The 23355-nt window shown below is 41.2% G+C and overlaps 1 protein-coding gene across 1 annotated transcript in view; it reads left to right on the forward strand.

The window, feature by feature from the left end:
• The first annotated feature begins 19084 nt into the window (after positions 1 to 19084).
• The window catches only part of LOC119723929, a 38571-nt gene continuing 34300 nt past the window's right edge, over positions 19085 to 23355 (forward strand). The window contains exon 1 of the mRNA XM_038194839.1: positions 19085 to 19201. The gene's annotated coding sequence lies outside the window, so the exon portion shown is untranslated. The remainder of the gene's footprint in view (positions 19202 to 23355) is intronic.

Raw genomic sequence — 23355 nt, forward strand, 5'->3', positions numbered from 1 at the left:
TTTTTTTGGGGGGGGGGGAATTAAATGTCACTAAAAAAATTCAAGCCAGGCTAAGCGTAATGCTTATTTATTTTTAGGAGATTGGTTCAACTTGAATGGGATCGCACTGTTCTTGTATCGGACACCATCTAACACATCGGGGGGGGGGGGGGGAGTTGACAGAGTGTTGGTATTGCGGAGACGGTTTGACCTTTGGTTGGGAGCCAGTCACGGTATTTATGAGATGAGAGAAGGTTTTTGCCAAACTTGAAACAGAGATGATCAGGTCTTTGCTGGTGAGAGGGAAGTTGTAACCTGTTATAGACATAAGGTCATGTCGAAAACGTGATTGCAAACATCAATGGATAAAATTGTGTGAAATACTCTTTTTTGTAATTTTTCGAGCGATTCCCTTTTTCATTTGTCAATATAGCATACACTTTATTTACAAGTCAGCCATATTAGATTGAAAGCGAGGTAGACTTCGTCTTTTTTGGAACTTGCGAGCAGAAATTACAGCAATTAAATAAATGTTCATTACAATTTAATACCAGTCTGATCTCATTGATGAATAATTAAAAAATTGAGATTCAACATACCCTAATGTTTTAAGCCACAGTTACAAAAAAAACCCGCTTCTTAATCACAAAATAGTCTGGCACCATCCCATTCAACAGTTTTGCAAAAATAGAATCAGGGAACACGATCGAAAAAGGCTTCCTCGTGATAGAGGTGTATACAGTTATGCCTACACATGATTTGTTTCATCTCATGCGTGCATGGCACTCTGGCGATATAACGACTGCTGCGAATATTCAGGTCTAACATGCTGTGCGTGAGGTGTGACTAACATCGTTTGGCAGTTAAGCCTGACCTAAAATAAAATAGTTTAAGTCACTATAGCTGGGAGTTGAAGGGGATGTATTATTCAAGGTGGCAACACTTGACCTTGTTTGGCAAAGCGGTGAGACCATATCCCCCTCAGCATATAGCAGTGAGTCAACCTTGCCAGGGCTGGAAGTGTCGCAGCACTCAGAATGGAATCGGTGTTAACTTACTTAGAGTGTTTGCTCGATAACTCTCTGTGTGTAACATTACAATCGATCCGTAATGTTTCTCGATATAGGACATTGTAGGGTTATCTTGTGCTAGAACATTCCCATGTATAAAAGCATTGTTCGTGGCTTGGATTTGTTGAATCATCACAGTCCGGTGTTACTTTACGGGTTGAAAGTTGTCCATGAGAAAAGTAAAACAATATAGGCCTACACAGCAAGCACGAGCCTACCAATAGAATATTATGTAGTTGTTTAATCAGGATAGCCCAAAATCTTATTTTGGTTGTCCCAATATTCACAAATACCTAAGACAGCTTACCTATTCCTATTGGTCGAGAGCCCATCACATAGGCTCTTTGAAACCGCCGTGCAGTAAAACACCGCTGACTAAAGGCGCTGAGAGCCACTGCGTACCACGCGCGCGCCAATCTCCATATAAGGAGACGTTTAGCACAACGCGCGCGAGGGACATACCATAGGAATGGCCAGAGGGGTGTTTGACAGAGCAGGAATTAAAATGGTTGAACAAAATCTTTGAAAACCTGTCAATTCTTGACTTGTTTTGACTTTTTGACCGAAAAGGTAGCCCTCGCATCGGGCCATTATTAGTAACCGCAGACCCCAAACAACTCGTTAAATATTATTCCAGCACAATATTATCCCCTTATTGATACAGTACTGCAAAAAAAGTAAACCTATGAGCGAATCATAAATTAGGAAATAAAACTTGTAGCAATAAAACGTTTGCCTCGTGTCAATTATTTAAAAAGAAATTGATAAGGTTTTCCATTTTCTTTGATGCGTGTTAACGGTAACGCCCTAAAATGTATCCAGGTAGGTAGGGAGGTAGGTAGGTAGGTAGGACGTAGGTAGGTAGGTAGCTAGGAAAATAATTAACTTTGATCTTTTCGATGTTTGTCTATCGGTCTTTGTAATACTGATTTTTGTCTACTTTAGGGTTCCTTTAACAGCTTTCTGTTTAATTAACCCATTTCAGTGTTTAATAAACCAATGACACACGCAGAAAGACTGGCATAGGAAGTCGTTTTTTAGTTCAAAATATACTTTATTTCAAATGTTGGGCCAAATGTGGCAAAAACAAGTTTGAGGTTGTCAATTTGGCCTAAACAAATCCAAGTTGGGTTACCGTAATTCGGGTTACTGTAAACACTCATTTGGTGTTTTTAGTTCTGACCCCTTCGATTAAAGTAAGTACCGCGATAGATACCTATCCAGGTCAAATTTAAAGATCAGTAGAAGTTGTTGTTCTATTTTGGAAACAGGTAAGCCAAATGGCATTACGCCAGGTTTCCGAGCATTTAAACGAACTACTTAATTCGCAATAGATTCATTGCATTATAATTTCAATGAACGTTGACATTTGCACACAAGGCTTCGGTAACAGGGTCTGGCACTGATTTGATATGCTTCGTGTCACCTTCAAGATCAACAGATTGTTACGATCAAATAAATAATATGGAAACCCACAAGCCGCAATCAATGTATCTTAAATTCCATTGAATTTGGGTATCAGTATTGTCATGAAATTATGTATTATACCTTACGAAAGGAAGAAGTTTGTTTTCCAAAGATGGTAATAAAATGTCGTTTTGAGCATACTGAGCTCGCGAGAAGTACGAAGTAAGGGAAAGATCATTTGTACCACAGTTGTGCCATACAGCAAGGAACAGATGGGGGAATTCAGAGGCTATAAATACAGCCCTCCTTCCTGATTAAGCGAATTTTCCCCTCCTAGCCCCTCCCCCTTAGCGCCCTTGTCCCACCCCTTCTCGTTGACCCACGGCGCAACCTTGTGTTAGATGGTGTCCATTCCCATCCGCATGGAAAGCGCGCCTACGCCTGCCTTTCGTAAGTCTTTTGACCGCGAAAACCGATCATCAATCGAAGCTTTGGGACGCAGTTCCAACGAATACACAATATGTTGCTACTCGCATTTTGGGCCCCTCAGTGCGCCCTCACACGTTATCAATATCATTCGTTCCCCCAGCTTCACCCCCTCTCCTCTCGACGACCATGACCTTGACCTTATTCATTAATTGGCCGTCTTTTCGATACAAATGCAAATATGGCTAGCGCATCTCGTATCGTATTAAAGTCACCTAATTATTCTAAATTTTTAACTGAGATTTGCCCTTCGCTGACTTATTTTGGTAAACACTGCATACTCAGTGTTGTCTGGGGGTTTGCGAGAACACAATCACAAGCTTACTAAATACTTGGGTGGGACTCAAACCCACGACCTTCTGCTTACTAGTGCAGACCTCTTACCACTCGACCACCGAACATGTCGGGCGTGGTTGGCCGGTGGGAGTCTGATGCAGCAGCGTCGGCGAGGGGCAAAATCCAATTTAAAATCTGTATCTTCCCGACGCAAATTCCATGTTATAAAACACCACATTATTTGCCGTGCAATTCATATCGCTGTCTACGCACTGCACAAACTGCAGTGTTAAGTTAACACCATCCGGTATCTATATAGGACATCACCAGTAAAATTTAACACCAGATGGTCCTATATAGATACCAATGGTGTAAATTTAACACTGCAGTTTTTGCAGTGCAGGGATAGTGAGCATTCTCAATGCTTGTCTAAATTTAAGGTGACTTTAAATGCTAACCTTCAATCGCTTTTTAGGGGTGGGGGATCTATGCCAAGGGCGGATCGGGGGGTGCAAAGGTTTTTTTTAGTGACTTCGCAATAAAGGCAGGCAATGAGTACACCACCATCTTTTTCTCAACAAACATTGGTTAAAGTGTTCAAAAATTGCCTCAGATCGCACCACAGAGCATCTAGAATCAACAAGAATGCATCCAAAGTGTGTTGGCCCGCAGCTGAGAAGGATCCATTATCGAATCACTCAACATGTATCGAATACGATTCAAGTGCACTTCCATGCTACATGTTTTACGGTGTATCTTCACGGCCATAAAATGGCACCATGTGTCTTTCTTCCACTAATGCAAATGACAATTTTGCGAGCACTCTCCATCTACGTACGATGTAGCCTTTTAGCGCCCAATATATCCCCGGTCATCTAATTCCCACTCCTCCCAGCAATTTGGATAAAATGTGAGGCTTCACTGGAGAGGCACTTCAATTAAAAGAGAGAGAGATAGAGACTACAAAATACAATGGCTGACAATGTTAGATTTTAAGAGTTTCAATGCATGGCTGGCGCTTCGACGTGGCATTTCATTGAACGGAAGTCGTAAAAGGCATATAGGATCATTTGATTGTCATGCATTTTGTCCATTTCCAATAATAACACCGCTCAAAATTCACAGAAGTGTGTTCAAAACCTAAGCTGGTTAAGTTTCAGCTCTGTGGAGAAGGCAGTTAAATACCATGCGCAACCCTTTGACTGATCGTTAGAAATCGCCTACATTTCTTGATTTCTTCTATTACACTTGTCTAATGGGCAGCAAGCTAAGGACAGAATAATTTCACGGGGTTTTTAGTACCAGTATACCATCTTTAATCCAAGTCAGCTTTTTGATAATAATTCGTTAGGTTACCTTTCAGATAAATGCAAAGGCTCATATATGCCTTCAAGGCCCCCTTGGTAAGGTGCTATCGAGGTTAAAGCACTAACAACATGACACCCTTAGAACTACGCTTCAAAACAATGCAATAAAAAGGGCAATCATCTTTTCCTTCAACATGTGCACCATGTTACACGTACCCAAGTTTATACCTGAACGGGGCCAAAGCTGTAATCGTAACTTATTATGATAAAACCTCGTAAAGGTGTTATGGAGTTGAGAGGCAATTTCAACAGGCCATAATGGCTCGGTTCTTATGCATTAATTGTCTCTTTGGAAAGCTGCTCCCACCTGTGACCACTCAACGCTTGTCAAGTGTTCACACCAACGGCCACTCAGTGATTCAAGGAAAACCTGTCCAACTTGTTTTTTTGTTTTTTTTCGGATGTCACACTGGTATGAAAATTATGTTCAACTTCTGCAATGTTTATTATACCTTGGCAAGATATACCATTATATTTCAGTATCATGATGTTATGCATACGGTGTTGGAAAGCGAAAATACGCATCTGGTAATGATACGGAAGGTGACAGTGCTGGATGTGTTCAGGTGTTATTAGTGCGATGACATCACAAGATAATGACGAGTTACGAAACATGAAACACTGACGCCCATTTACCAAAAAGCGACAAATAAAAAATGACAGTTTCAGAACAAAAACAAAACTTCTAACATTAGCCTCTACGTATACGCATTTATCCCATTTTTCTTGCATGTGTACTTGAGCTTCATGCAGTACCTCTCGTTGGTTTTGCACACGCTCAATAAACGAGGACTGTCCGCGCTTGGGTACACGTCCTCAATCAAAAAGTGTATCGTCGATTATATCGTACAGGTGTACAAAACCTTTGATACACTTGGGTGAAGACCATTATTTCCCTTCTTTTCTCCTTTGTTTTGGATAAAAAATCTCAAACTCCACTGAGTTTGCCTTGTGGCAGATAGATTTCTAAAAACGTATCTGTGGGGCCTATTGTTACTCTGTGTACTTGATGATACCCCACAAGGAACCCGTGTGTACACAAAGCCTGGTTTGACTATACATCTGAGGACCCTTACTGCTCTTTTCTTTGGTTCCTATTGTTTGGACAAACGTTTTCTCGACAGTTTGTACACGAAATGCTTATGAGGACTCGCATGGGCTCAGGTCCTCGGGTCTATTGTTAACGCAGGTACCCATTGTCCCAAGTCCTCAGACGAAAAAGATAACCAGCTACAAAAGAGTATGAGTTACAAACACACACAGGTCCAGACACACTTGTTCCGTAGTTGTGGGGACTACACACGAGTTGTCCCATGGTACTATGGGGACCGAAGCACTGTGGGGACTGCAGAAAGTCCCCATAACTTGGTATCAATTTGCCTAACAACAAAAAACAACCTTCCACATAACGAGGTGACGCCCACCCACCTTGCATACACTGCGTGGCAATCCATTGGATTCGTGTTGTTAAAGAATGACTTGTTTCAAACTGTTGTCACTCGCACTGCAAAAATTTTGAAAGGGAATTTTCGACCTTGCTTCCCTTTCATGTTCTACTTCATTCTGCGACGGAAACCCCTAACCCACAAATGCCTCTAAACCTGTTTTTCAGAAAGTGCAGTGCACTCTGTCAAACTGTGTAAGTCCATATAGCGTCCGTTACCCCACACTGTGTGGACATCTTTTGTTCACAAGTCCACGGCCACACAGCGTATGCAATGCTTACTCACAATACAACTGTACATCGGGGTCAACAGACGAACTGCTTCAACGACAATGGTATCAGCGGCAAACCTAGTACCCTCATGCATATCCAACCCTTAATCTCCTACACATAATCTTGTAAAGGAAACGAGGACGGAGCAACGTATTATGGGTATAACGCTTTTGTAACGATCTATGTATTTTAATGCGCACGTTTCATGCACATGCGTGTTGTCCGGGGTCAGCGGATCAAGGTAAAACCATTGGAATGAAGTTGCTTCCTGCCATCTGATTCGATCCCACGATAGTCCATGGGACAATGTTAGTCCAGTGAAGACTCAAAGAATTGAGAGGTCACAGAGCCAATGAACGAGCGAATGACAGACAAGCGCAATTTGGGGACTGTTATTGAATTAGATCTTGAGTGCCCCTGCGACATCTGCCCCAAGTGCATCTTAAAAAACGAACCCCCAGTAAAACCATTTCGGACAGACCCGAGTACAAGCGACCTCGTTTCCGAGTAAGGTTACACTATGTCCACTAATAAGAGCTAAATGCACGAAATTAAGGTCCTAATCGAGGACTTGCGTTCGTTAGTACATAAGTGCACCGTGACATTGAAAGGACAAAAGCATTCAAATCTGACTTAATTAGCCGCCAATGTATGGGGGATTGGCTAAGTTCTATATATAGCAGCTTTCCAGTGCAACGTCCTTGCTTATCCTTATCTACATTATGCGGCAAATGGACGTGTAGAAATTCGGTTTCAATTCACAGTGTTCAGTAGGAATAATTGAGGAATATGCGGTCTTCAACTGCATCGTTTTAACATCGACTACTGTCCTCGAAATTCCGACGGTAGGTCGCCTGAAATTCTCTAAACCAATGTTGTGTCAAATTGTATCATTAAAAATCTAGGCTCTTCACTTGCAAGGTATACCTATGCATGGCTCAGGGTATGGTACAATGCGGAAACGCTCCAAGTGTCACTTTAATTATACACTTTAATTAAAGTCATAACTCCAGACAAAATGTCTTTAACTGTAAGAAAACGCGTCACGAATCCCAAGCGGGATTCGAACTCATGATTTCTAAAATTACCCACGAGACCTTGAGCTCCGCGCACCACACGTCACAAACAAGACAAGGCGTACCTAGTAAAGCTCGTCCCAGCGTGCATAGAATTCTATTTACTGGAAGTCTTTCCGTGCAGCTGAACAACACAAGGTACTGGATTTAACGCATTCATTGTTGTAAACAGGGCAATCCTGTTTCGATCTTTTGGGAAAAGGTAAGACCAGCAAGTGCAAGTGCAAGTGACGGTCAATCAGTCACTATGTCAGGTAAAACGAGGACTATATAGGGTCAGGGAAGGATCTAGAGCACGCTTTTTGTTGGAGGGGGCCACATTTTTGTTTCTCCGAAAAAGGGCAACCAGTCCTGGCAAAAATGAAAACCATCGGGCAACCTGTCCTGGCAAAAATGAAAACAATCGGGCAACCAGTCCTAACTAAAATGAAAACAATCGGACAACCATGCAGTTCGAGCAAAAATGAAAACAATTGGGCAACCAGTCCTGACAAAAATGAAAACAATCGGGCAACAGCCCTGGCAAAAATGAAAACAATCGGGCAACCAGTCCTGGCAAAAATGAAAACAATCGGGCAACCAGTCCTGGCAAAAATGAAAACAATCGGGCAACCAGTCCTGGCAAAAATGAAAACAATCGGGCAACCAGTCCTGGCAAAAAAATGAAAACAATCGGCAACCAGCCATGGCAAAAATGAAAACAATCGGGCAACCAGTCATGGCAAAAATGAAAACAATTAGGCAACCAGTCCTGGCAAAAATGAAAACAATCGGGCAACCAGTCCTGGCAAAATAAAAACAATCGGGCAACCAGTCCTGGCAAAATAAAAACAATCGGGCAACTAGTCCTGGCAAAAATGAAAACAAACGGCAACCAGTCCTGGCAAAAATGAAAACAATCGGGCAACAACCCTGGCAAAAATGAAAACAATCGGGCAACCAGTCCTGGCAAAAATTAAAACAATCGGGCAATCAGTCCTGGCAAAAATGAAAATAATCAGGCAACGAGTCATGGCAAAAATGAAAACAATCGGGCAACAGTCCTGGCAAAATTTAAAACAATCGGGTTACAGTCCTGGCAAAAATGAAAACAATCGGGCAACAACCCTGGCAAAAATGAAAACAATCGGGCAACCAGTCCTGGCAAAAATTAAAACAATCGGGCAATCAGTCCTGGCAAAAATGAAAACAATTGGGCAACCAGTCCTGGCAAAAATGAAAACAATTGGGCAACCAGTCCAGGCAAAGAAATGAAAACAATCGGGCAACCAGTCCTGGCAAAAATGAAAACAATCGGGCAACCAGTTCTAGCAAAAATGAAAACAATCGTGCAACCAGTCCTGACAAAAATGAAAACAATCGAATGAATGGAATGGGCGGTTTAGTGTTTTCGACTGCAAAAGGGGATATTATTCTCCTGAGCAGTATTTTAAAGAACGTGCCACAAGGAAGCCTTGAACTCGTTTTGTTTGCAAATGTAACATAAAAATGTCTCCGGTATAAGCAAGCCCTAGGAGAAAGATGTCATTCGTCCCCTTATGAATCAGACTGTAAAGAGGCTGTGTGGGAAGGCAGCATCTGGAGGTCATTTTACAACCGAGACGGAGAGCTTTAATTTTATTTGTGCAGCGGTTTTTTCCCCGGAGCTCTATCTAGTTCACCGCGGTCCACCACGGCTCGAGGGCCTGTTGATATTAACGTTTTGTCCCGCACCGTTTCACACTCGATGGGGTGGTGTCCCGATGTAATTGAAACGCACGGCGCGTCCTTAACGGCTTGGCCTGGCGGTTTCCTAAAACAATCCCTGCCGTCGGAAGTACTTAGAGCGGGCTGGTTGCATTTTGCCTGCCCTTGTTGAGCCGGTGTAAACGTGCCAAATTGAGGGCAATACACGGAAATCTGTCGGTGCTAGTGTTTGTCATCTTTCGCCATCACACCCTACACTCTGTGTTTTCCGGTTTGGTGGGACCGTTTCCCCTTTGTCGTCCAAATTCAGTAAACCGGGTCTAAGTGTCGCGGATCGGAGTCGGATTCGCAAACTGGGGCGGTTCATTCTTGTCGGACACCTCTTCATAAACTCTATTCTAGTGGTGAAGCATTTGGACATTAGAAAAAATGCGCATGATTGATTTTCCTTGCCCCTTGCATGCCTTTATTTGAACACGAATAATTTCAAAACCCTTTTAACAATCCAACCAATACTTACCACGGATAAAGTTAAGATTCCAAGCTTTAAAGTGATATAAAAATAATGGCGGTGTGTGTTTTCGCGGTGACGCTAGAGCCACGCAAAAAAATATTGCTGGTACTATGGCGCGCTGCAGTGTTGGAAATTTCTCTCCATTCGAATCTTTTACATCACTTCACTTTGTTTCCATTCGATCCTTTTTGTGGTCCAAACTATATGGTTCAGCAGCCTCATTGCATGGAACGCACTGTGAGTAATGCTGGTTATTGCGCCTTTCAGAGAGCTGACAAATTAGCCAGGCTTTACTGCAGTTGAAATTTTATTTAGCTTCTTGCCGTCACTATAAAGACATCCACCGATTATTATCAGTATTTTTTTTCTTCTAAATTTGAAACATGTTTCACCAACACCCACTTGAGTTTGGTTGCAGCGATGTGAATGTTATTTATTATTTCCCTTTATTCTTTGGGCTTCCTTGACGAACGTGACGTTGCTCTGACAACCGCATCGCCGTTTGACGAGAAATCGGGGAAAATGATGATGATACATGCTACCTGCTGGGTACCTGCGCTCACGTGTGCCTAAGGTTCACTGCATATAACGAGTCACTGTGAAGTGCGTCTACTTCATTTGTCTTCTCAATCTTTGGTTGAAGGCGCACTATATTTCTGTCAACATAGAAATTAATAACTGCCTGGCGTACTGCGGTAAAAGCTTGTGAGTGTCTGCATCCTTTTATATTGGTTAAAATACTGCTGAAAAATATAGATAAATGTAGCAGTGTATGTTGCCCGAGATGTTTCAAACAGATGGATCTAATTAGGTTAACACATTCGTCTTCCCCTATGGCAGAAGCTATTTTGGTGCCTTGTTTGATCGAAATTGTCAGTCCCTGTAGTGTATGATGAAGCGAGGTTCATCCAGCGACCTGTGCATTTAAAAGCCTTACCTTCTTGACTATAGGATCATACACGCACACGAGAGGTTCCTTGAAAGCAAAACCCTCGTATTTGGAACACACCATACAACGTACAACATCATTGCGATGCTTTTTCTTTAAAAGCTCTCAGATTCAGACCGTAGTATTCACAATGCAGTGTAAATATATGCACACAGGGTGTATCAGAACTTGTTATCAAAACACGATGGGAATGTATGTGAAAATTACGTTCTTAGGTTACCGCTCGATAGTCCGAGGATTCAATATTGCGAAGGGTCGATACTCCGAAGGTTCGTCAGTCCGAAGCTTCACTAGTGTGAAGGTAATAGTCCGAAGGTCCGATAGTCCGAACATGGGCGTCGCGAGGATTTTTTCCGGGTGGGGGAGGGGGGCAAAAGCACAAACCCCCCCCAAAAAAACCTTGTACTTTAATTCTCTAGCATATTCTCACCTGATAATTTTTTTCGAGGGAGGGCGGGGGAGGGGCATTTACCCACCCCATCCCCATTGACACCCTGCAGACGCCCAATTTGTTAAATGTGTATTAGATTAATAGCAAATGTGACTTCACGCCTTTTTTTTCTTTTTTTTTTCTTTGTCTCTTTTTTTTGGGGGGGGGGGGGTGGCAGCGCCCCCTTGCCCTATTCCTGCGACGCCCGTAGATCCGAAGGTTCAATAGTTCAATGGTTCAATAGTCCGAAGGTTAAATAATCCGAAGGTTCGATAGTCCGAATTGACAACACTAAACATTATTGTCAATTTGCACTATCGAAACTGTGAGCTTTCGGGTTACTGAACCTTCGGACTTATTCACCTGATTCTAAATTCAACTATCGAACCTTCAGACAATAAACCTTTGGATTTTCTAACCTTCGGGGCTATCGCATCAAATTTATTCGGATCAACGAACCTTATTTTATTTTCGGATAAATGAACCCCTGGGTATGGGAAATGTGTGTGTTCGGACAATCGAACCTTTGGATCAATAAACCTTCGGACTATCGAACCCTAACCCTATTCGAGCGGACCCCCTCTTGAACACTGTCAGTTGCGGTTGTATTTGTAGCGATAGTGAAATTGAGCTTTACATTGATACCTTGCACTGAACACCAGTCATTTCAAAACAGCATCTAGAAGTCATCTCAGCCAGGTTTGAGCTGATTTTGTGCAAGGAAATTAACTCTCCGTGAGATTCGACCTTACCATGGACCGCGTCGAAAGGGGAGGCCACACCGGCCATATGCCCAGGGATATTCATTGTTTGGTCAGCTCATACCACCACTAAAGAATACCAACTTGACAAAAGGTTTCGATCCTATGTTTTCAAAGCATACATGACTTCAGGGGTGAAATTAAGGTATCAATGGAAAACTGATACATTTACAAGCTAAAGCTATAAGATAAATGTTTACGGTAGCACGATGTGGCATTTTGTGTGTGTGAGTTTGTGAGGTGAAAAGAACCGAGGGAAACTCAACGTTTCGGGCAGTACACTCTTCCCGTCTTCAGGAGACTGAAGGGATTTCAACGGAGAAGGGGTGTGATGTGGTGTGACTGGAAGCAGTGTAGCTATTGAGCTTCAAGCTAAAAATTTTAACACACTAATGCAGTATTTTGATTTTTTTTGCTACACCCTCTACATAAAATTAATACGTTGTGTGTGGCTTTTTCTTCAGATTCATATCTCGAAATTGAATTCTTATTATTTGAGCTCAAAATGTTAAGACATGAATCCAGCATTTTTTGATTGCCTGTTTTGCTACACCTTCTGAATAAAATTGACATTTTGTGTGTGTGACTTTTTCTTAAGATTCATATCTCGAAATTGAACTCTTACTATTTGAGCTCAAAATGTTTACACAAATACAGTATTTTTTGATTGCCTTTTTTTATGAGTGACTTTTTCTGAAGATTCATATCTTGAAATTGAATTCTGACTTTTTCAGCTCAACATTTTTGCACCCGATCGCGAATCCAGTGTATTTTGATTGCCTTTTTGCGAGTGGCTTTTTCTTAAGATTCATATCTCGAAATTGAATTCGTACTGTTTGAGTACTGTTTCAATCATGATTCGTTCCAGTATCCTCAGTGTAGTGAAAAGCTCCCCCCCCCCCCAATTTACAAAATGAGGAAGATGAAAAGGTGTGATAAAGTACAGATGAACAAAATCGATACACAAAAAACAAATTCATGTTCACAATAGCAATGGCTAGATTGTACAGGGTGAGTAAAAAAAAAAAAACCAAATGGCAGGACCAATTTTTTGGACTCTTTTGCCTGTAGCACTCTCAAAATCTAGGATATATAAGCCCCAATCCATGAGCTTTATTTTGCTATAAGAATAATTCACATCAATCATGTAATTTTCAAGTGACGGAATTTTGAACACAAACACCGGTTTTAAAGTTCTTTCCACAAGCTTAGTGTTGTTTCAGCAACACGAAAACAATTCACATGCATACGATAAAAGAATTGTTTTCGTTTTGCTGAAAGAACAATTACTTTTTTCGTGATCCGTAGTCAGAACTTTAAAACGGTATTTGCGTTCAAACTTCCGTAACTTAAAAAGTACATGAGTGATTTGAATGATTCTTGTGCTAAAAGAAGGCTTAGTGACTGGGCTTCATATCCTAGAGTTTGAAAGTGCTATAGGCAAACCTTAATCCAAAAATTGGTTCTTTCATTTGTGTTTCGGGTGTTGTTTTTTTGACTCACCTGTATGTTGCATTAAAGAAGTCGTCGAAATTAACATTATCCACTGGTATTTTATAATCATCTCCACGGACTCTTGGCGTCAAATCATAATCATAATCAAAATCATCATATACACCCATGTTCATGATGTGACGATCTCGTTGCCTTTTACTTTCTGTGGTTCCTTTTCTTTTTGATCCACGTAGACTACACCTTAAATGAATTCACAATATTGTGCTTCGTTTCAAGTTCAATGTGGTTTTATTTTATCTAAATCAACTGTTTTTGTTTTGGGTTATTTCAACAGCTTGTTGACTCGAGTTTACTTCTGATGTACCGCATCATCGATTTTCCTTAAAATTTGTTGATTTTTTTCGACATGCCTTTATATTTGAACACAAATAATTGTAAAACTGTTTTAAATATCAAACCAATAGTCGCCAGGGACAAAGTTAAGATCCCAAGCTTATAGCAATAATGGCGGTACGTGTTTCCGCGCCGACGCTAGAGCCTCGCAAAGAAGTTCCAGGTATTTTTGGACGCCCTGTAGTAATAAACGGTATAAGCTCATGGCGAATTCAAATGTTTTACAGGCGGCAGAAGTTGAGGGAAGGGACATCCGCAACAAAACGTTTGTTATTCATGTATTCCCTCTTCATGAAAAAAAATTGTCATTGGTGCAAAACCCTCCCCTTTCAAGATATGTCCAGGCTGAGAAAGCGTGCGCACATTTTCGTCAAAAACGTTCCGACCGTCGTAGAAGAAACACTCGACATCATTCAATTGCTGTAGTTCAAACATTGTACCTATGCATTTTGCATTCATCAACATTCAAACGTGACATTTTGATAGCCCTAGTAAGTTTCCAAAAACATACAGGAACCACTTTCAAACACACCTTACGTAAATATCTGCAGTGTCTGGAAACGCATTCAGCAAACACGCTCACATTCGGCTTTGCTAGGTTCACATTAAGTGACACAGAATATTTTGTACATATGACTAGAGAGCTATCATCGGTTGTGCTGGGTCGTTTTGTTTGTTGGGATGTTTGTTTATTTGTTTATTTTGGTTTGTTTTCGCTGTGAGGAGTTGGCCATCGTTTCTGCGTATTTATTCAGTACTTTGTGGTTTAAAGACGCTGGTTGTGTTGTTTCTGATTCCTGGGTTTCAGAAAATGGGCCTTTGTGATATTTGTTCTTCAAAATACGTGTATTCATATGATTTGAAGTAATCGTTTGTATTGGGATTAGGGTTAGGGTTTGGTTTAGGGGTAGTGTTAGGGTTAGGGTTGGGGTTAGAGATAGGGACAAATAAATCATGTTTATTTGTGTAGTTGAAAGTTTCGTAAATGTAGCGCATTTCGACTTTTTCAAAGACCTTTTTTCAAGTAGTGTCGCCAAAACTGAAACTTATTCAGTTAACTATTGTTAATTTTATCTTAATAACACTTTGCCATGGAAACATATTTATTATCATTTGAATAATAGTTTGTCATATCTAATTCAGTCTGAAATATGACACAAAATCCGGCTTCAGGGTTGTCTAACGTAATGATTCACTTAATATATCCAAAGAATTATTTTAAGTTAATCTGCAAGAAATAACTTTAGAAATTTAAAATTATGATTACCCATTAGTATCTACATTCATATAATCAACCTCGTGTTTGCCAAGTTATTTTTAATTCTACGTATTTTAAAACTTTGCACTTTTCAAGTAAAAATAAAATCGGAAATCGCCTCGAAACAATCTGTCTATTGTTAGCTCAAGAGTAACGAAGAGTGGAATTTTCAACATACCGGATTTTTCACTTTTTGCAATATTTACTATTACGGATGCAATGCGTCAGAGAAAAAAAAATCAAAGTTCGCCATGTTATGGAACGTGCCAGGTAGGTGTCATCAACGACACGTTAGGTTGCATCGTTGGTCCTGTGTTTAAACAAACAGTCCCATGTGTCATTTATTTGCAGATAAATGAGAGAAATATTTCAGGGCAGGAGAGATTTTGGGTAAACAGCTTGTATTTGCAAGCCCCAAAATGCCATGGAAAAAATATTTTGATAACTAGAGACTTTGAGAGGTTCGTGCGAATAATATCAAAATGTTACACCTGCTGAACTCCACACCCACATGCGTGGATAATATTGATGGTTTCTTTTTCTTTCACAGTTATCTCAATGCAAAAACTTGTGGTTACGGGAATAAAATTGGATAGTAAGCGGGATGTGAAATGTGACATACACAATACTATACCGGCGGCAAGACTTATTTAGTTATTTATTTATTCGATTTATTTATTTATATTTTTTTTGGCAGCCAAATAGGCCTACTGTCATTGACCTTAACGCGCCTGCGTAAAACACGTCTCGTTCAAATAATGTGTAACGTGATTTCGAGTATAGTTTAACGTTTTGAAATGTTATCAAAGATTAAAGGGGCTCGATTTCTTAGTAACTTATGCCGATGGGTTGGACTGTGGATAACCCGAGTTCAAATCGTCATTCCTCTTCCAGTTCCCCATTTACTGAGTTTAAACGAATCCTACTTTGTATTGAAACAAATTTCATCTTTTCTTTCTTACGCATGCCAGTAGAGGGTATATTTTCAATAGAAGTAAAGGTCGAGAACCATTGTGCTTTCAACTGACCAGACTTGTATGACTCGTGACTCGGACTCGGCCTCGAGTCCGACTCGAGTCCCATTTTCCGTGACTCGGACTCGAGTCACGATGACGAACGACACAGACTCGACCAGTGTGACTCGGTAATCATCCGAAATTACTTTTTTGTTTTGTTTAACAATATAATCATAAATTATTTGAAGACGATCCTCTCCTGAGCAAGCGATACAGTTAGCGCCGTACAGAAGAAACGCACAAAAGTACTGTACATACACAGCGCGTGCGGCTGGTTTGTTTCCGATATATCGTTTAGGGAAATCAATGTATCGAAACATGTAACCCAGCTTCCACACTTGCAAGCTCGAAAATGCAAGCTTGATAGTGTTCGGTACCAGATTATCCTTTCCAGACACTGCAGTACCTTGCCTTATTTGACATCGTGTATTTGCCGTTCATTAAATTAAAGAAAAGCTGTGAAAAATGGAAACATTTACACTGTGAGGTTTTTATAGCAGTGCCTCAATATATATTTTCAATATATATTAAAAGCATGTATAGAGCTATATTAAATTACTAGAGCGCTAACTCCTCATTCTTGCGCGTGGAGACGCTTTGAAGCCGTCCTGGAAGCAGACATTTTGAATTCATGTGCGTGTTTGTAGAACATAATGAAATTAGATGGATTGAATTTTGAAAGTGTACTCTTCATGCAACGCGCAAGTAGAACTTACGCAAACAACTTAAGCGCGTCATGACAGTTCAAAAAAGTCACGGCAAAAAGCATCTGCACAAACATGGATGCGCCCATCAGGCATTACTTTGTACATCGAGTTAGCGCTCTGATCATTTAATATAGCTCTATGATTAAACGTGACTCGGACCCGGACACGACCTTTGTGACTCGTGACGTGGACTCGGACTCGACCTGCCTGACTCGGGACTCGGACTCGGGAGAGGTGACTCGGACTCGGACTCGATCTTTGCTGACTTGAATACAAATCTGCTTCTGACGCATGCGTCTTATTGCCTGCGCCAGAAGTAAGTTGCAAAACAAAGTACTGCGCACCACGGCCTTACAACCAAGAGATCCAACTGAGCAGTTTTTGCTTCAGCCCTAAATCCTTTTGCAAGTGAACTCTCGATCCCAATCGCTTTACCGATGCGTGCGATTGAAAAGAAATTTACATTATGATGTAAACGAGATATCTCCCCATCAGAAACGGATTCGGGGTTAGGCTGGTACGATCTTACCTGCCATAAGACTGCGCGTATTTGCTCGGTGTTTCTTTGGCAGATGTAGCTCATACCAATTTCATTAATATGCAAATTGGTCAAAAATAGGTGAAAACGTGGATAAATGATGTGATGAATACAGTGCGAGTTAGAATAAAAGTGACCGAGTTAGAAAAAAAATATTTAAAAGTTATGTGGCTCGCTCCGTTTAATAAAAATACCAAAGGAATAAAGTAGAGGTAATATTGACTTATAATTGTAATAACTGTGTACATTTTACGCAATTGCCATACTCTTTTAACAAGTTCTCTTAATTTTAAAAGAAATACCACACGATTCAGCTGTCCACAACTGATCATTTTACCGAACGCATTAATGAATAGGCCTACCTTTAATTACAATGAACGAAAACTTGCAATGGAAAACAGACAAATCTCCATTCTCATTTCAGAAAAAAAACCGGATTTATTCCTCATTTGACTGTAAAAAAATACTGTTTCAGTCTTCACTCAAATTAAACCTCATTTGAATTTGAATACCTGTGCATATAATTCTGGCGCTCAGAAAATTTCATTGGCTTACTGTCCTATACTGACACAGCAACAAATTAGCAAAAAAAACACAGAAAATGTGCGAAATCCTGGCAACTTTTGATGCTGAATTAGCTGTAACACGGAAGTTTCTGCCTAAATTACATCACACTTTTGCTCATGAATATGGAAATTTCATTAGCATAAAAACCAAAAAGAGACACCAACATACCCTTGAAAGGGCAAAATGAAAATTAAAAATAAAGCTTAATGGGACACAAAGATGCATTTACAAGGACTGCTCTGAAAAAATGACATTGCATGGGACCTTTACATTTGCCATTTTTAATGGCACTTTTGGTGCCTTTTTTGTTTTATGCTAATGAGAATTTGGATATTCATGATCAAAAATGTGATGTCATTTCGGGCAGAAACCTTAACGTTTACAGCTATTTCAGCACCCAAAAATTGTCAGAATTTTGGATATTTTGCCATCGTAAATTTTCCGTTCTTTGGTGATTTGTTGTTGTTTCAGTACATGACAGTAGGCCAAATAGTGATGGCCAAATAGTGATGTCAAATAGTTTTCATACATTTAAGAGGAGTAGAAAGTTGCACAAATATGTTCCCAAGTAAAACGTCGTGAGCCCTTTAAGATAAATCTTCTCTTCACGCCCCGCCCACAAACAAATCACTCATTTTGAAGGTCTCAAAACTGATCGTTTTTTTGATATTTGTCAAGGGAGAAACGACACCTCAATCGACCCTGTATCCCGCCGCGGTAATATAGACGCTCAGTCTTGTATCGGTTGACCTAGTTGGAAAAAAAACGACCTTCAATATACTATCCTCCAGACACTTTGGATCAATGAAACGATAACAGTTGAATGCTTCGAGAAAAAAAACATGTTGCCGCAAATGTGAATTATGAGCACATGAATTGCCGTGGCGAGCCACTACTTTGCAGTACTGCTAAATTTCTTGTCGGTGACGACAAGAAACTGAATCGTCTCGATTGACTAATGCATTGTTGGCACCAATCACATTGAGTCAAACGTGAATAAAACAAAGGCGAATGAAAGTTCCATTTGCTTACATGATTGTAAGAGCTGATGACTACCGCACCCCTAAAATTCCCGGACTCGGTTAAAAAGAAATTCAAATAATCTCCATCTTGTTTTGGAACGTACAACCGTATTTTATTTTATAATGTCACGCAGGATTGAACGCACATGTCCACACACTCAAGCAGATAGGGTTATCTAATGATGTGCTTTGCTGTGCGCTGCGCAGGGAACCATGAGAATGCTTACTTAGTACAATACGTCAAGCTCCATCGGGTGCGCGATCGATGGGCGGTTAGTGGTATCATGGTGGTATCTACTGCGCGATGTACAAGAGGCGCGCTATGAAAGGTTGACAGAAAAATAAATAGCAGGGGGGACTATTTCATCGGTAAAATAACACATATCTTTTTTTTTCTCCTGCAGACAAACGAGATGGATATGAAAACTCTACTTTCACCATTCGCATGGAGACTTGACTTATTGCCTACACATGTATCATGACAAGATTCTACATGACAAACATCAGCAGTAGGCGAGCCCGTAAAGGTGAGATAGGTAATCAGTCTAATTCACAAGTGACAGTCAGTCACCGAGTCAGTCAGTGAAGTACAAAGGGGACTGTGAACCGCCCTCTCTGGGAACAACAAAAGCTGTTTTGTTTAACCAGTCGAAAAATTAGAGCGGCCTAATATTTTCATCCTTAGCAAGGATTTCTTCAGAGGCAAATGACAGAGGGGACACACAGGGGGTGCAAGTTGTGTTTTGAGAAAAACCGATTTAAAGTTTGTCATATGTTTGTTGGCTCAATCCTTTTACTCCCTGTGTAAGAATTCAAGCTGTTTCGTTTTTGCTAGTAAATTATAGATTAAACCTTATTGTATGCAATCCGTGTGCATCGGAGTTGTCTAGTTTTTAATAAATTCAGTTCCCAAGATACACGACACTTCGTGAAAGAGATTTTTATCATGTTTATCGTATTTCATACAACGTGCGTAAAAATAGCCTTGTGCCAGATAATTATGGGATACGTCGGTTCGTATTAGCGTGTAAAGCGGCGTATCGTAAAACGTCACTTCGTGGTGAACGATTTCAGAGTTTTTAGAGATATACCGCAGAGTGTAAATAGTGTTTTCAGTTAATTAGAACTCAGATCGCAATACAATTTTGTGAGGATGAGCATTTTGATGAAATAAAAATCGAGATGCGCCGGTTCGTGGTGCGCGACGCTCCCGGCGCTATGTTCCCCAGTCCCTATGTTCCCCAGTCCCTATGTTCCCCGGTCCCTATGTTCCCCGGTCCTTATGTTCCCCAGTCCCCATGATCCCCGATCCCTATGTTCCCAGTCCCTATGTTCCCCAGTCCCTATGTTCCCCAGTCCCTATGTTCCCCAGTCCCCATGTTCCCCAGTCCCTATGTTCCCCAGTCCCTATGCTCCCCAGTCCCTATGCTCCCCAGTCCCTATGTTCCCCGATCCCTATGTTCCCCAGTCCCTATGTTCCCCAGTCCCTATGTTCCCCAGTCCCTATGTTCCCCAGTCCCTATGTTCCCCAGTCCCTATGATCCCCGATCCCTATGTTCCCCAGTCCCTATGTTCCCCGGTCCCTGTGTTCCCCAGTCCCCATGATCCCCGATCCCTATGTTCCCAGTCCCTATGTCCCCCAGTCCCTATGTTCCCCAGTCCCCATGTTCCCCAGTCCCTATGTTCCCCAGTCCCTATGCTCCCCAGTCCCTATGTTCCCCAGTCCCCATGTTCCCCGATCCCTATGTTCCCCAGTCCCTATGTTCCCCAGTCCCTATGTTCTCCGATCCCTATGTTCCCCAGTCCCTATGTTCCCCGGTCCCTATGTTGCCCAGTCCCTATGTTCCCCAGTCCCTATGTTCCCTAGTCCCTATGTTCCCCGAACCCTATGTTCCCCAGTCCCTATGTTCCCCATTCCCTATGTTCCCCGGTCCCTATGTTCCCCAGTCCCTATGTTACCCGGTCCCTATGTTCCCCGATCCCTATGTTCCCCGGGCCCCTATGTTCCCCGATCCCTGTGTTCCCCAGTCCATATGTTCCCTAGTTCCAATGTTCCCCAGTCCCTATGATCCCCAGTCCCTATGTTCCCCGATCCCCAACCCTTACCCTAACCCTAACAATAAGGTCTGGGGAACGTAGGGACTGGGGAACATAGTTATGCACCCATGATAATAGGGAGGGGTGGGGAGGAAGCAAGTCGATAAGGAAAGGGGCAAAATTGAAGGGGGAGGCAATGAATATGATGTTAGTGTAAGGGGGGGGGTAATTAAAGTGACTCTTTACCCCGTAAAATCATATCAGAAATAGAATGGTTAAGGTGGTTGAAGTGGCCATGGAAACACTTTTGTAAGGGTTTAACTGCCTTTTTTTTAGGGGGGTCACATGAAAGAGCGTTGCAAATGCCTCTTTAAGACTGATGGTTAATAACATTGCGTCAGTGTCTGTTGCCACCCATGTCCGTGCAATACGGTTGACTGACATCCACTACTAAGCCACATAATAACCTGCCATCGGTATAACAGACAAACTTTAGGAGTAGGCTTTTGATTAATCTTGCTACCCGCTGGGTAATGTTTTTGTAAGCTGTAGTAATAACCTTCGCCGGTAACACAGAGGAGAGATCGGGTGATCAAAGAAAAATAATATCTTCTGTGCCTGTGATCAAACCGCACAGTATCTGGATACTTCATCTCAGACATGTGCGACGTGTCTTCTAAGAAAGATGCTTAAAAAACATTCATTTTGTGTTAATTGACGGTACCTGACGAATCCTTAATTGACGGTAACATTTTATCAAGGCATCTATCTATATTTAAAACAAATTACAATTGACCGACGTTTGTTTGTACGAATAAATGGATTACAAAAGTTTGCGTCCTCTGGTAAAGTTGACTTAGTTAATTGCCATCGGATCAAACAGTTGTATCGAATACCATTAAGATTAACCGAAGGACTGACACTCAGTTTGGCACGTTTGCACTTTCCTCGCCTTACACATCTGTGGCTAGGGCCGGGTAAGAACCCCATCTATCAAAACAGGTGGATTGAATTCTCATCAGCCCATAATTCCGTTGTTTGTCCTCGGAGATCGTTGGTTGTCCTCGGAGATCGTTGATTGTCCTCGGAGATCGTTTGTTATCCTCGGAGAAGGTTGGTTGTCCTTGGAGATCGTTGGTTGTCCTCGAAGATCGTTGGTTGCCCTCGGCGATCATTGGTTGTCCTCGGAGATCGTTGCTTGTCCTCGGAGATCGTTGGTTGTCCTCGGAGATCGTTGGTTGTCCCCGGAGATTGTTGGTTGTCCTCGGAGAGCGTTGGTTCTCCCCAGAGATTGTTGTTATGGATTGTTTTTTTGCATATTTTAATCGGTTAGGAATGCGCAATACTACCAATGAGTTCATAGTCCTAAATTCACACTACACCGGCACGGCTGCGTTCTGCGACGCATCGAGCAGTATGCGCAACACGCGCTCCAATCTCCATAAAAGGAGTTGTTTACGACTATTTGCGAGAGACACATACCATAACATTTCTAGAGGGGCGGTAAAAAAAACATGAAATAACTTGTTAATCAAAATCGTTGGAAATGTATAATTTTCGACTTGTTTTGACTGTTTGACCGAAAAAGGTATTTATGAATGGGACTAAATAAGTGCTTGGCCGGTTTGGAGTCTGAACGCTGATAATGACCCTCACCTTTGGCTCATGTAATTCTCAGCATCCATACTCCAAACTGTCAAAAACAGAGTGTTTATAACCGGACAAGCACACATTTATTCCTTTAATAAAATCAATTACGCAAGAATTGGATTTGGATTTTTTCAAGCAACAAAAGTGACATTTTCGCAAAGAATTCGAGCACCTTAAAAAAAAGATGTCATGCAAAGAAAATAAAGACTTTAAAGAATTGGCAGTCACACCGGGGAACTAGAGCGTTGTCAGTAAACAAGCTACCGTCTTCTGACACAACTATTGCGATTCTACGATAACAAATTAAATCGTAACTCTATCGTCTTGTAAAATAAACGTAAACCCATGCCACTTCGACTGACATTAACAAACGAGCAACCGCCCACAAAGATTAGAATTGCAGACGTGCAAAGAGAAATATTGTTCTTTCTGTCGAAGTCAACTTGAAAAAAAAAATTATATGATGGATTTTAAAGATTGATCTTGAAAGATAATATTTGTCACGGAGCGCTCTTGAAGTGTGATGGGTTTTCTTAGATGGAAATTTTGAAGTCTGATTTTTAAGGAAGGGGGATTTTTGTGTTTATCGAATATAATTGAAGTAGCCTCCCACATACTCTCAAGCATACCTAAATGGATATGGAGACTGCATGGTATATGTATAGGACCATCCAAACATAACTTGCAAGACTATAGGTTGTCTCACAAGAGATTAGTGTTGATACAATGAAAAGCGCTACGTGAAAGCATTGCAACATATTTTATTTTTTATTTCATAATTGGGAGAACTTGAAAATGATCAATCGTCTTTTATTAACCAAATTCATCATTTAATCTGTATCCAGTGGCGATGATCGTGGCACAAAAATATGATATCAGGTACAAAGTTGACCTTGGGTTTCCTAATGCTGTGACGTCATTAAACCGGAAGTTCGGTGTTATTAGTACACACACACTTTACATTAATTGTAAATTTTATAAAACACCAACTTGT

The sequence above is a fragment of the Patiria miniata genome, unplaced genomic scaffold (assembly GCF_015706575.1).
Source record: "Patiria miniata isolate m_02_andy unplaced genomic scaffold, ASM1570657v1 HiC_scaffold_17, whole genome shotgun sequence".
Classification (NCBI taxonomy): Eukaryota; Metazoa; Echinodermata; class Asteroidea; order Valvatida; family Asterinidae; genus Patiria; species Patiria miniata.